This window comes from Pinus tabuliformis, chromosome 7 (genome assembly GCF_031772625.1).
Source record: "Pinus tabuliformis cultivar Carrire ecotype Pingquan chromosome 7, CPIR1, whole genome shotgun sequence".
In the NCBI taxonomy this organism is placed as follows: Eukaryota; Viridiplantae; Streptophyta; class Pinopsida; order Pinales; family Pinaceae; genus Pinus; species Pinus tabuliformis.
In genome coordinates, this window is record NC_142293.1 from 571,001,465 (window position 1) to 571,018,263 (window position 16,799).

Sequence of the window (16,799 nt, forward strand, 5' to 3'; positions counted from 1 at the left end):
AATATATATTGCAGCCCGGATGGATGAAACTAGATCCGGGGTCTTCAAACTCGTTCGATCTTCACTCTAAGTACAAGTCGATCCATGTGAGAATCACGCTGAAGTCGAACATGGAAAGACATCGCTTGATTACCGGTCAATAATGAAAACCGTTAACAAGCGCGAGAGGAATCACCAATAATGACGATGACCCTCAAGGTACTGCAGTACAATTCACGTGGCGTGAATAAAGGACTTGGCGTCGAACGCCACGCAAAATCTTCTGGTCGAAGGTCATTGATGTATACCTGTCGCCGGAAGTGAGAAACTTGCCATTGAGGCATGCAAGCTTCAAAGTACTGATGGGGGTGTTCCTAGATCAACTTCTTGGATAATGAGCTGAAGTCGACAAGAAGCGATCCGTCAAAGGAGGGCTTTAATGAATCCCACGTCAATGACACGGAACGGAGCTAATGACTTTAGTGGAGGTGAAAACAAACTGTGACATATGATTCAGGGTGGCGATCATGAATGGATGAAGGATAATGTATGGCAGTGGATGGGACACGGTTGACACTTTCAGAATTACCCCTCTTGAACATATAACGACACTGATGCGATGGATTGGTAGCATTACCCCAAATGTGGATGGTTTGGCGAGGACCATGGTGATGAGACCGGTGAATGAGACAACCCAACCCGATGTGGTACGGAGGAAAAGTGTCATGTCCAAGAGTGACTTGCTACCATTAAACTTTGATGTTCTCCCAATTTTTCCCCAGTCATTTCTGACCAGTACCTCTTTATTTTTGTCAAGCTTGAGGAGGATAACATATGCTTGTTCTATAACCTGCCCTTCGGGCAAGCCCATCGCTATGATTTAACGAGCCTAGCGATAGGGAAACTCGTTCTCGTCTAAAGACAAGTTTGTCGCTATTTAATCATTTTAACGAGTCTAACGACAAGGAAAACTCGGTCCTTTTCATTTTTAGAGAGTCTGAAAAGGTACAGAAAGTCAACTCCATGATTCCTTTTTCGTCATCTAATCCCCTAAGTCCGAAAAAGTATAAAATAATACAGAAGGGATGGCTGTTCGGTACTTTTACGAGCCGAACAAGACAAGCGCTCGATCTTTTTGTGCAATAATCCCTCAGGTCCAAAAAGATTAAAATTTAGAGGAGGGATAGCGTTCCGGTCATTTAACGAGCTGGAAGGCCAAAACTCGGCAAACTTTTCATATTTTACGAGTCAGTGAAAAGAGCTGAAAGAAGACTCGTCTTTTGAGGAACGAGTGATAAACAGGGATAGCATCAGATTCCAGGTACAGGTTGGAATTTTCCAATCACGGCAGTGTTACGAGGATGGCTAGGTGGAATCACTCTTCGCAGCTGTTTCTCAAAAGAGGTAAACACACAAATGGAAGTGAATAATCGGCCAAATGAACGGTGGAGGTGATGGATGACAACACGATCAAGGTTCTTATGGCTAATGAATTTACGATCTCAAAAGGTTATTTACCGGTTCATTTTTTCCATGAGCTTGAACTCTGGGGGAAACTTTTGCTCACACTTTTCTATTTTTTAACGAGCATAGATTCAGTCATAAAACTGCTCGAATTTTGCGTTTATTTTTTAACGAGCATGAACTATATGCTAAAACTGCTCGATATACCAGTCATAAAAAGAACGCCTCCCGTAAGGACCAATTTTTATAGAGCTTATGCCTTACCACAGCTATGCTCACTTTGGCAAATTTTACTTCTGCCCCACAGGCTTCTTTCATGCAAGTTTGGAAACGGCTAATCTTAAAACCAGATAAATAACCGCCCCTAGCTTGCACTCCAGAAGGTTTGCATGCCCCCAGGTATAGGATAGAATTTCGAGGCTGCCCCTCCTCTCCCCTACCTCTGCTTTTCTTTGGGTGTTCACAGTTACTTGTCATCTTGCCAATCTAATGCTAACGATACTTGTCTTCTCGTTATTCTAAGGGGTCTTGCCCACTTTTAATAAACAGCTATTTGTGACAATAGAAGAACACTACTCAAAGATAAAACATTGGTATTATTGAGGGAGGCTTGCCTCTTTCTTATTATTCCAAAGACGGTTCGATTTGCTGCTGCAAATCAATCTCTTTCTTCGGCGGTGTCTATCATTGGGTTGTCCAAAGATGGTTACCCTCTGTCACAACAATACGGTCTCCTTCTTCGTAGACTGCCCCTGCTTATCCTTCGAAACATATGTTTCGATGGGCGAGGCTTGAACTCAAAGATGGTTACTACTTGTTGCAATAAGGGAATTCCTACTTGGGCATTACCCACTTTTTAGACAAAGGTGAATGACTCTTTGGTCAAACACATAACTTTAACAAAAGATTATTATTCTAGAACAACCCCACTTCCTTCGGACGGGGTACGGACTAGTCATATTCTTCTGCGGAAATTCTTTCTTATACCCGGGGTTTCTTCTGCCCGAAGCAGACCAGGGTGCATGCCCCCTGGGTCCTAGTCTTTCTTTCCGAATCACTCGCGCTCATCGGGAAGGAGGACCGGGGGTGGAGGCGAATCTTGAGTGAACAGACCATTTAGGAATGGTATTTGACTATTTGCGATGCGAGATCCCAGAAACGAAAGTTGGTCTACGAGCTTGACCACCCTTCCTTCGTGTGGAAAACACATTACTCTAAAGAGTGAGGAGACTATCGCTCCCATGCAATAAATATAGTCGCGTCCAAGGAGTAGATTATAATCCAAGGGTCCTTGAACTACCAACACGTTCATCTCGACGGTCTTCCCTTTCAATGTAACAGGTACATCGGGGAGGACCCCTAATGGTCGACTGGTTCCTTTATCAAAACCTGAGAGATTTCTCAACTTAGGTAAAAGCGCTGGGGAACCCAGTGCTTTCCAAGCAACAGAGGAAAGGATACTCACAGACGCCCCTTCATCAATGATAGTACCAGCCATAATCATTCTATAGATCTGGACAATGATTCTGAATGGTATGCTGGCTGGTAACCGGGGTTTGCCTAGTTGATTCCAATCAAAGGATACAACCAGGTTGCTTGGTGGTGGGACCGAATATACGGCCGGAAATGACTCTGATGATGTTCCTTCCTGCGATAAAGGAATGGGCGCATTGCCCTGATGCTCATCGGAGTCGGTGCTGATGAAAAGAACCTGGATGGTGTCATCTTTATTCTCTTCAGTGAGGGTGTCGCATGAAGACGACTCTTCGGCGACGGTGTCATTTGAAGACGGGTCTTCAATGACGGAGTCATTGGATGATAGAACCTCTGAAGGAAGAACCGGGTCAACTGCCGTTTCGACCTTTAGACTTTCGTCTGGTCTGGATTCAGTAGGTTCATTCTGAATGACCGACACTTCAGCTGACCACTTGAGCGGGCCAACTGGATTTTCAACTATCGAGGGATTAGGCAGGAGTTTTTGGTATCCAGGAGGAAGTCGTAACGGTGATACCGGACGATCTTCCAAAACTCTCTTTGCCTCATCTAAGAATGGACATTTGTGGATGGCATGATTGCCTTCACACAATAGACAGGGTGATCTTGGTCCCCTTCTTCGTCCTTCACTCTCGTTAGTTGACGGATTGCAATCAACATGACAACCAGAGGTTGATGCTACCGGATTGTGCAACCTTGGGGACCAGTCCCTTAGTATCCGGGGAATACAAGGACAATCACGATGGAAGTGGGTCCCTTTGCAAATGACACATGGCGATTTAGGCCCGGTCGGTGCAGTGTGTGGGTTTTTGTCAGCTTTCTTCTGCTTGCCCCCAGTCGCCTTCGCTAGAGGCTCCTTCTGCTTCTTTTCGCTCTTCTTCTTTTCCTTCTTCTCCTTGGGAGGCTGACTTTTGCCGGCTCTACCTTGTGAAGATGAAGGGTCAGAGGAAGTATCATAAGAAGTGGAAGGCTGGTGGGTAGTTCTAGATTGTTCTGACTGTTGATTCGACTGCTCAGGATTAGTGGCGATCTGGACTACATTAGTTGAAAAGAGCCATACAGGGAGGCCGATTGTCAATCCTGGAAGTGACAATGTAGCCATATGAGGCGCACCAACATCTCCCCAAGAGGAGAAGGGATTTGGACTTCCGCCAAGGTTACTTCCTTGGTTGGTGGGCTCCATACTTTTCAACTGAAAGATCAACGTGGGAATAACAGGTGATTATGTTCCGCTTAAAATAAATTTTATTAACGACGCTTTTAGACACAAACTTGCTTTTTCATGTTTTAAGAGTCGAGAAAAAGCTAAAGATGACTCTAGTCGCCTTCGATGTATTAACGAGCCCGAAGTGACAAATGCTCGGTTGGACTTTTTCAGTTATAGAGTTTGAAAAAGGCCAAAAGAAACTGCTCTGGAGATCTAGGCAGAGGGTGTGCCAAACCTTTCGCGAAACCACAGAATACGTTTTACAGTACGGGTGGTCGATCTTCGTGAATGCTGTGTTCACTGCATCGCGATCAGTAGGGCGGCCGACACGGTTTCCTAAGGATAAAGGATAAAAGTCTATAGGGGTCTCCCAATATACGCGACGGTACGCGGGAGCTCAAGTCCGTGTTAGTGCCACCGACTCTCAGGAGGAATCACCCACCTTCGTAGAGATCGACAGTCACTATGTTTAACGACGCCGGAACACGTCTCTACCTAGACCTCTAGATGTTTGTGTTAAATTCCAAAGCGTTGTTATGTAAATTGAGTTTATTTTAATGTTGATCTTTCTTAACAGTTTGCCTTTCAGGTTCGCCACGAGATGTATATATACAACTTCCTATATGCAATCTAAGAATGAGAAGCAAATCTTTTCAATCTTTCAACTTTGAAAACCTTAATCTACTTGAGGGAAAAGAAAGACACAAATTTTTCCACAGATCAAAGAACACACACTAAAATGCACATCTTCCTAAATCGTCAAGCATACAGTCAAATGCAAAATGCACAATGCATGTATTTCTTTTCGTTATCCTTAATGTTGATGCTAGACAGAAAGGAAACTGTTGTATAATTTTGAATCTAATTTCAAGAAGAAATAAACAAGCTTGTCCACAATCAAAAAGACACCTTATGATAGACTTGTTTAAAACACAGGAAATGTATAGATTCAAACCATGAAATGAAAAGCAAACAAACTCAAACAGCCATGAACAGTAATAAAACTAGCTCATAAGATCACAAAGACACTTTTACAGTTCAGGATCTAAGAGGTCACAGCTATACTGGTTCGCTTTTCACAATGGGAAACTGTAACTGAAGCAAGAAATACTGAAAGAACATTCACAGTCTCATCACACAACTGAGGCGGAATAATGTCAAGGAGAAGTGGTCTACAGCAAGTACAATGACCAGCAAGCAATCAGCTAAAACTCAGTGAAAACAGGGCCAAGACACAAAGGGAAAGCTGAGCAAGACAATGGCTAACTGGACCAGCGCAGGTTCTAGTCTGCCAGTTTGACTCTCAGCGCAGTTCCCGAAGGGAGTACCTGCGCTGTAATGCAGACTGCCTGTGGACAGCCTGCACTGACTCACGAGAGTTTCGTCTACAAAGAATTCCGGGTCATAAAAAGCTCAAAAATGCACTGTTTTTGCTGAAATAAAAAGCTATAGGTCAAGTACAGGCTAAGGGATGATCAAGAGGATGAAGATCTATCACAAAGAGTAAAGAGTCTTTTGTAGATAGGCTCTTCAAATCTTGAATTTGCTCAACAAATGAGCAAGAGTAGCAGTCCCTCTACTTCGCTTTTGATATAGTCAAAAGCTTTTCGATTTGGTACTCTTTTCTTCAAGAAATGAATAGCAAAAATACTACAAACACCAACAAGATACTAGGCTCCCCAGCGGAGTCGCCAGTTTGTTGTGGGGAAAAGTATCCGATGCGGATGACCCTATCCCTACTCTAAAGGTGATAGTCTTTAGCAACAACTGAAAGTAAAGTTTTGATGATTCCCTTTATGAAAGTACAGAGAGAATGGAGAAAGATTAACCAACCTGGTGTCTTTCGCTTAGTCGATCCTTGTCCTCTCTCTTTGTCTCTTGTTCCCAGCTCCTTGCTCTCTTTGCCGGTCCAGCCACACACAGATCCTGCACAAACAAGAGAGCAAACTACAAGATACATGTACTCATAAATGAAGCATGGATTAGGATGAATCAAATATACATGTAAATACAATACATCAATGCAATACAAGTATATAGGAGAACATGCAAAACTTTATTGATAGAAGTAACAGGGTTCTGAGAAGGTTACAACCAATAATGGCTCCAATCCAGCAGCACCTCCCCAGCAGCAAGAACTCTCCTCTTCACCTCTAGTAAAACAATCACCCAATAGCTCTAACTGTAAACCAACAGCACCTCCTTGCTTTACACAAAATTCCAGCCTCCATAGACCTCATAGAAGAGCTCTATATATAGGAGAGAAGAAGAGAGGATGAGTCAGCTTGAGACTGACATAAAGCTGCCTTGTGTCCTCTCCCTCTTCAGTTAATCTTCAGTTCTTAAGTCCACTTGGAGATCCTTGCTTACACATGGTGATCAAGTACCTCTTACTCATCACAGGGCGAATCTCATGAACCAAGTGTCAGTTTGGAAGCTTCCTGGGTAGTTGACACCTTGCAGAATGACTGTGCCACTTGGCCAATCTCGCCCAGCGCAGGTAGCCTTCATTAGATTTGACTTCCAGCGCAGGTACAAGGAGGAGCAGTTGCATTCCAGCGCAGATGCTCAGTGGAGCAGCTGACATGATCCAAAATTAGCCTGTTTTGAAGTGTTTTCAGGTGGAGAACTGATTGGAAGTGCTGTTGTTCGATGGCCTTGTTCTTTTAGGGGTAAGAACAACATGTTTAGGGACCGAGGATCCCTGTAATTATTGACATTTCATGCTCCATGTCACGAGGCACAAAAATGTCTATAACAGTTAGTACCCAGATCTAGTCCATCAGATTACATAAATATGAGTCATTATGATCTTGATCCAAATTTAGTTCTCATCCATCAATATTGAAGCTAAACACAATCAACCAATCAGGATATGCAGAATACTGACACCTTTAAACTGTCATCAACAACAAGAACCACCTGTAACTTCAAACATCATAGCTCAAAATGGTATACGCTACTACAATGAATCAAACCTGCATACATATGTCCTTTTTCCAAGGCCAACCCGTGTACAGATCTAAAAATATTTTCTTATAACTTTGCAGTTGTACCAGGCATCAGTCATACTCATAACATTTATAGAACATTACATGCGTCAGTATGCAGATCTAGAATAAGCATAATCAAACATATAAAGATAGTTCATTTCAAACCATTTGATCTCGATCTCTCCTTAGATCTTGTTCTCCATCAACCGGTGAGATCCCTCCTTAGCTCAGATCAAGCAATGCATCATCAACCCATAACCTGCATATTGGATCTCAGCCTTGATCAGATATTCAAGACTTTTTCGGATACCTTTACCTAATGAGCTTCTTCTCCTTTTATAGTCTTAGGCCTTGCTCAATACCGTGGTCCAAAACCATAACAAACCAATACCAAGGAACCAATACTTGGGGTCAACACATCTGACAAGATACTATGGTCCAAAACCATAGGTTCAAATACCAAGGACTAGCTACCACGGACCAAAAGTAAATTCTCCAATATATACGTGCTTTTCTTTGTATTAAAGTGCGTGTATACGCATACGCACCTTTGTAACGTCTAACCTGCGTGTATACGCGGCTCGGTCATGATGAACCTGCGTATATATATTTTCTCTTCATTCTTGTAGTCTGATCATCAAATCCTTGCTGCTGACCTGCTGCACTATGATCTGTCATCTGTGTGATTTGCCATCAAGGACAACACTTGTCTCATAATGCCAACAATCTCCCTCTTTGGACTTGATGGCAAAGCTAACTTGTCACACTTAGAACTATCATCTGATTCCTTTGAGCTTTCATGCATTCAGCCACATCTGATATCTCTCCTGAAGATTCATCTAGTTATAACTAAGTGAGATGTTCTTCTTGAGTGGGTTGCCATCAAGTACAACACATGCATCATAATGCCAACAATCTCCCCCTTTGGACTTGATGGCAACAACACCAAATCACTCTCCCCCTTTGACATCAAGGGCAAAGGGCAGACCAAGATATTCTCTTCCTTTGTTGTCCATACTCCCACTGAGTGCCTGCTGAAATTTCTGAATGAGCTCCCCCTTTGTATATGCCAAGGTGTACCAATCTGTCCATGCTCCCCTTGAGTGCATGCTGAAGTCTCTGCTCTGCTGAAGTGTGTTGTTCATGCTCCCCCTGCCTATAAGCAAGGTCTGCAAAAAGATGTTTTACAAGAAGAACATGACTCTATCATAAATGACCTTCCTATCACTAAGGACTCATACATACATCCATTTCCCAACCAAGTAGGGATCATCCACCCAACCAAGTGGAGATACACATGATAAAACAAGAACATTACATCTTCATCCCAGACATAGTGGGGAAACTAAGATAGGCCGTTACATGACCTTGACACCATAAAAGAGATACATGACATAGAGATGAAAGTCAACAATAATTGATAGCAGCAGCATCTATCAAACACTTTTCAAATCAACAACCATGCTCTCCTTATGTTCTCCTTCTGCACCTGTTCTAAACAGCTTGTGTACACGAACCAAGAGCTTCTAAGGTAATGCCAACAATGCATTATTAGAAGTTAATCTGCTCCCCCTGAACCTGTGCCAGATGGTTTCTGTCAGACCCATATCAGACTCTTCTCAACCAGAGTCTGGCCCACTGATTTTATTCAAACCAACATATACGCTACTGTATCCACAGAAACATGCGTATATACGCGGATATTACTCATAGAACTCGCGTACAACCACTTCCAAATCAACAACCTGTAAATGTCCTATAGAGTATAAGTCATCAACCTATAACAAGGTATGTCTGCATCAATTCATCCCTTTGAATAGAATTCTATCATCATAAAAAATCATCATCATGTCTCCAACAAAGCAACTTTGAGTAGTCATCCATGTATCAGCACTATGTATCTTGAGCTCAAGCTCATTCGACAAAACTTCTTGATATCATCAACAGCAACAATCCTTATCCACATGAGTGCCTGCATCATAACTGTATGATCTTTATGCATATGACCATAGTAGCATATGAGTGACTCATCATCAAGTAAAGAAGATGTGAATTATGTACTGCTCCTTATCCTTATGAAGATCACCATGTAATCATCATATATGCACCATCTAAGAATCAATCCACACATATGATCTGAACATCTACTATGTAAACCCAAGAATCATATGAGATTTTATCATGGAAAACTCATAACCACATCATAACAAGATATATCATTTAGTCATACCAAGGACTATTAACCATAATGCCAACAATGCATTATTAAAGGCATATGCTCCACCTCAACCTGTGCCATCTATTAACTGTTAGATCTGATCATGCATATATCAGCAATAAGCATCAAGACATCATCGTCAAGTTAGGATCAAAACACTTCTAACATCTTACAAGTATCAAGACATTTCCACACATCCTCAGCAGACTATAACTATTAACCAATAGAGCAAATAATGGACTGAATCATATCAGACCCTTTTCCTGAGCCTGTCCCTACTGCTTTTCATCAGACTGACATATACGTGACTTTGCAGTGTCTAACTCATGTATATACGCGACTTCCCTTAAAGAAACTTGCGTATGAGATTCAGGACACTGAATTTTTACACTTTCAGCTCCCCCTGAGTATGTTATGTCTATGTTGTGCTGTGTCTCAGTACATTGTGCTGTGCCACATCTTTTTGACTCTACTTCCTTCTTCTTCCATATCTTCAAGTGTGATGATGTTTTCTCCTTTTGGTGCGATGTCCATCCTTTGTTCCTGCATTCCTTTGCTATATGTCCAAGCTTGTTACATGCATAACATCTTACATGTTTCATATTACCCCTGTAGCAGTCAGCAGCTTTGTGACCAAACATATTGCAAGAAAAACAATATCCATTAAAGTACCTGGAATGTGATGATATTGAACCGTTCTTCTTCTACGTCTAGCTGCAACATGTCCAAGATTATGACATTCATAACATTCAATAGTAAATGGCTGACTATTACTTCCATAGTTAGGAGTAATAGATTTTCTTTGAAGAATCTCTTTCCTTGATTGTTGATGGGGTTGACCTCTCATCTCTCTTATCTCCTTGTTGATCATTTTAGATTTCTCTTTAGAGTTCCTTGCCTCACCTTGTGAACTAGATTCACCTTCAACAGATTCATGAAAACCAAGACCAGTCTTGATAGCAGGAGACCTTTGACTATTAAGAATATCATCCAAGGCTTTAGTACTATCTTGAAATCGTAACAGTTTATCCTTTTCTTCTAATTTACCTTTCAAGATATTTACCTCAACTTGAAGTTGTTCTTCCTTTTCTAGACATTGCTTCTTCATGTCTTCTTCAGCTTTCCTTCCTTCTTCCAACTGATGCCTTAGTTTGAGAATCTCCTTTTCTTGTTCTTCATTCAGATCCTGCTGCATTTGACCAATTCTGAAGGCACATTCCAGATGAGATTTAAGCTAATAACTTCGTTTACCTGTTTTTCAATAGCTTGGAGTAGATCTTTATTCTGCTTCGTTGATTCTTCAAGATCTTCCTTTAGCGAGCGGATCGTGGCTTCAATACTTTCATAGTAATTGGATCTATCTCTGAGTTTCTTGATGGTTGTGCTTCTTTCATTGACTTCATCTCTTAGTGATGTTACTTCATCTTGCAACTTTTGATATTTGTCCTTGAATAACTTCCTTACCTTGTTTCCTTCCTCTAGTTGGGCCTTTAGTTTGGTGGCTTCTTCTTTGAAGTCAAATTCCCTTTTGTTCAATAGATCTTGTTGATCTCTGATTTTATCTGAAAGCCTTTTAAATTCTGCCTCTATTTGATATCTTTCTTGTTCACCCATAAGAGAAAATTCAGTTGTTTCGCTATCACTTTCATCTTTTCCAAATGGATAGATAGCTGGAACATCAGAGGATAGTAAATTCATACCTGATAGTTCATCTTCATTTTGAAATGATTCTGAATCTGATTCTAAATCTGAAGAGCTTCTTACACCTAATCCCCAATCGATTCTCCCACTATCATAGTTCTTCTGAGATGTCTTCTTCTTCTTAGGTGCTTTCTTCTTAAGCTTCTTTCCCATAGTTCCACGGATCTCCTTCAAGCGATCAAGCTTCTACAAAAGGATCTGCTCTGACACCAATTGTTGGAAATAGTACTGAGAGGGGGGGGGGGTGAATTAGTATTATCAGATCAATAAAACTTTTTCATTTCCATACTTAGATACATATATGCTACTTCATTCAAGGGAACCCGCGTGTATACGCAACTGTGTCTTAAGCAACTAGCGTATATCCAAAATACTTATGATTCAGTTAATCCATTAAATGTTGATCTTTAGTTAGTGAACCAGAACATATGAATAGTAAGCAGGTGTAGTAAAACAGAACAGATCATCACACACAAGAAGCACACATGAACACCATGATATAAGGTGGAAACCCAATGTGGGTGAAAACCACCTGCTACAAGTCATCTCTATCTTCTTCAATAAGATACTTCATTTTACAATATTTTGTATTGGTGCAGTCCTTTACCAGTACGTAGGCTTCTACCTGCAGAGGGCTACAACCCTCTCTCATTTTCCAGGCTCTCTTGGATGGGAGCTACAACCCCCTTAGCTCTTGTACTAGCTGATCCATGTACTAGTATGTAGGCGCCGACCTACAATCTCCTTTCACCCTCCAGGGACCACATTTCATACATTTTCAGACTAGATACTCCTGAAGCACAACACTATAATCCGAAGGCCACGTTTCATCAAATTTTCATACTGGACCCATAAATATCATTGAAGCACAAAACAATCAATACTAGCATCATCAATCTCTGAATCACTGAAACACTGAAACCCTGTCAACAAAACAGTCACCAGAACACAGAGCAGACAATAGAACTCTGTAACAACAATCAGAACCAACTGTACCATCAAAATCACGCATCAGAGTGCATATGCTACTTGGAAGTGCCGAACCTGCGTGTATACGCGATTTCACCAAAGCGAACCAGCGTATATGTCATTAATTATTTATTCATAACTTCGCTGCACTTCCTGACTTCAGACATACCCAGATCATTACATATACAAGGATAATATGTGTTAGCACCCAGATCTAGTCCATCAGATCACATAAATATGAGTCATTATGATCTTGATCCAAATTTAGTTCTCATCCATCAATACTGAAGCTAAACACAATCAACCAATCAGGATATGCAGAATACTGACACCTTTAAACTGTCATCAACAACAAGAACCACCTGTAACTTCAAACATCCTAGATCAAAATGGTATACGCTACTACAATGAATCAAACCCGCGTACATACACGCTTTTTCCAAGGCCAACCCACATACAGATCTAAAAATATTTTCTTATAACTTTGCAGCTGTACCAAACATCAGTCATACTCATAACATTTATAGAACATTACATGCATCAGTATGCAGATCTAGAATAAGCATAATCAACCATATAAATATAGTTCATTTCAAACCATTTGATCCCGATCTCTCCTTAGATCTTGTTCTCCATCAACCGGTGAGATCCCTCCTTAGCTTAGATCAAGCAATGCATCATCAACCCATAACCTGCATACTGGATCTCATCCTTCATCAGATATTCAAGACTTTTTCAGATACCTTTGCCTAATGATCTTCTTCTCCTTTTATAGTCTTAGGCCTTGCTCAATACCATGGTCAAAAACCATAACAAACTGATACCAAGGAACCAATACTTGGGGTCAACACATCTGACGAGATACTATGGTCCAAAACCATAGGTTCAAATACCAAGGACTAACTACCACGGACCAAAAGTAAGTTCTCCAATATATACGCGCTTTTCTTTGCATTAAAGTGCATGTATACACATACGCGCCTTTGTAACGTCTAACCTGCGTGTATACGTGGCTCGGTCACGATGAACCTGCGTATATATATTTTCTCTTCATTCTTGTAGTCTGATCATCAAATCCTTGCTGCTGACCTGCTCCACTATTATCTGTCATCTGTGTGATTTTCCATCAAGGACAACACTTGTCTCATAATGCCAACATACCTAACTTCGCTACTTTGAATCACTCAAGTTATGGAAGTTTTTTTTGTATTTTTCAACCCTTTAATGTTCCTTTCTATATGGACAATTTCCTGCTAATTACATTTGTCATTTTTGGAAAAATCTATTTTTAATTGTGCCAAGAAATACTGTCTTCTTTTTTTTTTGACAATTTTGTGTAATGAATTTACCTCACAATAAACAATATATCTATATTCTCCATTTTTATTCCTAGTTAATAACAAAGAAACATTAAAAAAAGAGTGGAGTTCCCTTAGCTAAAGCCATTTGAAAAAAAAAATCTTAAGACAAAAGCTTCTTTGCTATCTAAGATCAAATATGAGACCATTGAATTGAATAGATATGTGAGGGCAACCAGAGAGAAAAAATCGAAAAAAAAAATCTCAATTACATTGACAGTAATTTATTACTATTAAAATAACAAGAATATCATGAACATAATCCATTTTTCTTGCTTATAAAGATATGCATATGATCCTTTTCTACCCTTTTCCAGTAGAGTATGTTGAGTTACTATCAGGAACAATGCTCATAATCCAATAGCTATAAAAATCAATGGATAGTTGAGGCTAAGAATTATTCAAATACCTTTAACATTTTTATTTTCACATCTAAATTTATTTCAAAAAATTTTGGCATACAGACTTCTTATAATTTTACCATTAACAAGGAGACTTGGAGGGCTTCTATTTTTGTTTAAGCTATAAAGAATAATTTCTTAAAAAATAGTTTTTGTGAAATATCTTCTTAACTGGCCAGAGTGCGGGAGAGTATACGTCCTAGAGAGATCATGCCACCATTTCTCAGACTCAACAGGTTTCAGCCACCAGTCAAAGTATGAGCCAGACAATTTTCGGGAGTTCCTAAACCTCATGTAGCTGATTGGTTTCCCTGGTTTAGATGGGTGTCATCAGTTGATTGGTTTTTGGGTCGGAAGGCATCATAGCCTCCTTCTCGTTGCGCCACCCTGCTTCTAGTTGTAGTCTCATGCATGCTCTCCCACCCTATCCTTCGGACACGTAGAGATGGTATCATTTCTCGTTTCCATGCAAGAGAACGCCTAGAGGGGGAATTGTATGGTGCTACATTGTCCCTTCTAAGTTATAAATATTCCCCTAGAAGCTATCTTGTGTTTTCCTTTTCCAATCCTGGGCCTCACGGCTTCGGGTTGCTCTGCAAGGATTGCCACGAGGGAGGTCTGTAAACATCATATTTTTGCTATTCCTTGCAGTAAATATCTGGTTTTTTTGGGCTTTAGTTTTTCGTGGTTCTTTGCTACTTTTCTTGGATGGTTCTGGAATGGTAATGGACGCTCTCTCCCGCTGCTTCGGCAAAAGCTCAAAAAGGAAAATTAACCCTTTGGCTGACAGAATAAGGAAGGAATTACTAAATAGGGATCTGGTGGACATTGCCCCTGATAAAATGAGGCCTACCTGGGATAACAACAGGACTGGGCAGGCCTACATAGCAAAGAGAATTGACAGAATCATCATACATGCTAGCATTATCGGGAAATTGGGTATGCCCGTATTATCTATCGGGAATGATCACTCCTCTGACCACAGACCCATTCTTCTAAAATGGTGTGAAAATGTAATCAGACTTGGTTACCCTTTTAAATTCAACAAGATCCATTTGGAAGACCCATCCTTTAATGAAATAATTTCCCGAGAATGGAAGAGTCTCCTCGAAATGGCACCTTTTATTCCATTCCGTGTAAAGATGGAGAGATTGCGGGCTATGACGAAGGAATGGAAAAATCAAAAGAGGAGGATGGATAAACAAGAGTTGAATAATATTCGAAAGGAACTAGACTCCCTATTAGAGTTAGCTGATCCCAATAGTCTATCTCCAGATCTAAAAAGCAAGATAAGAAATTTGGAGAAAAGGAAACAATTGATCTTGCTAAAGGAGGAGGCTACATGGCGGCTAAAGAGCAGAGACATTTTGCTCAAAGAGGGAGACAGAAATACGAGATTCTTCCACAAGTATGCAAATGCAAGAAGAGAAAAAAACTCTATCTGGAGCATTAAAGACGAAAAGGGGAATGTTCTCTTATCTCACCAAGAGATCTCGATGGAGGCTGTGAGATTTTTCCAAAATCAATATAAAAGAAGGGAGGTCCTCTTTCAAGATGCCCTGTGGGGCATAGAGTTGGTTCCGGAAATGTTTGATGATGCAGCAAATGAAGAGTTCATAAAGCCAATCTCTGAAGATGAACTTTCAAGAGCTATCAAATCTTTTAAAAAGGATAAAAGTCCGGGGCCGGACGGATGGCCAATCGAATTTTTCTCTCATTTCTTCGACCTTCTTAAAACAGACTTGTTACGGATGGTTGAAGCATCCCGGATGTCTGGAAGCATACATTCGGCCACTTCCTCTACCTTCATAGCTCTAATTCCAAAAAAGAATAGGTCTGAGTCCTTTCACGACTTTAGGCCTATATCGCTCTGCAACATCATGTTCAAATTAACCTCAAAAATCATTGCGGAAAGAATGAAGCCTATTCTAAATTCCTTCATTTATGGGGACCAACATGCGTTCTTAAAGGGCCGTATTATCTTGGATGCGGTTGCCATGACTCAGGAAAGTCTGTTTTCAATGCTGACAGACAATTTGGATGCGGCTATCCTTAAGATTGATCTGCAAAAAGCCTATGATTGTGTAGATTGGGGCTTTTTAAGAATTCTGCTGGCAAAAATTGGACTGAAGTCACAAAGTGTCAATTGGGTCATGTCCTGTGTTGAGAACGTCAGATATTCAGTGATTGTAAATGGAATTCCTTCGTCTTTCCTCCAAGCAGAGAGAGGAATTCGACAGGGATGTCCCCTTTCCCCACTGCTCTTCATTCTGGTAATGAACTTTCTCAGTTTGCAGATAAATAAAGCAGTTGGAGACAAGAGATGCTGCCCGGTAAAGATTTGTAGGGATGTCTCCCTCTCTCATAATCTCTTTGTTGACAATTTCTTCATCTTTTCTATGCTTTGTAAGGTCTCCTGGGCATGCATAAATGATATTCTTTCAAAATTTCAGAAAGCTACAGGTCTGTTTATCAATAAGGAAAAATCCTCTTTGTTTCATAACGATTCAAATATGGAAATCGTTCACTGGATATCTGAATTGATGGGCATTGCTCCTTTTTCAATTAAGCAAGGGTTTAAATACTTGGGCTTCACCTTAAAGGCAAAAGGAAACTCCAAAAGGGATTGGCAATGGCTACTGGACCGGTTTTATAAAAAGATCTCAGGATGGGAGTTTAAATTTCTTTCTCTGGCTGGCAGATTCATCTTAGTACAGGCCGTCCTTTCCCAACTTTCAGTCTACTGGGCTCATATCTTCTTTCTTCCTGCCAGCATTATAAACCAAATGAACAGATTGATTGCTAATTTCCTCTGGGGAGGACATGCTTTTCAGAACAAAATTCATCTTGTCAAAATGGCTTCTATATCTAAATCAAAATGGGCTGTTGGATGGGGCCTTTTAGATATGCGCACTTTCGGGAAAGCCCTCCTATGTATGTCTTTTCATAGAGGAATTTTTGGCAACGGGCCATGGAGTAAGATTATTAAGGCAAAATATTTAAAAGGCAAGAGTA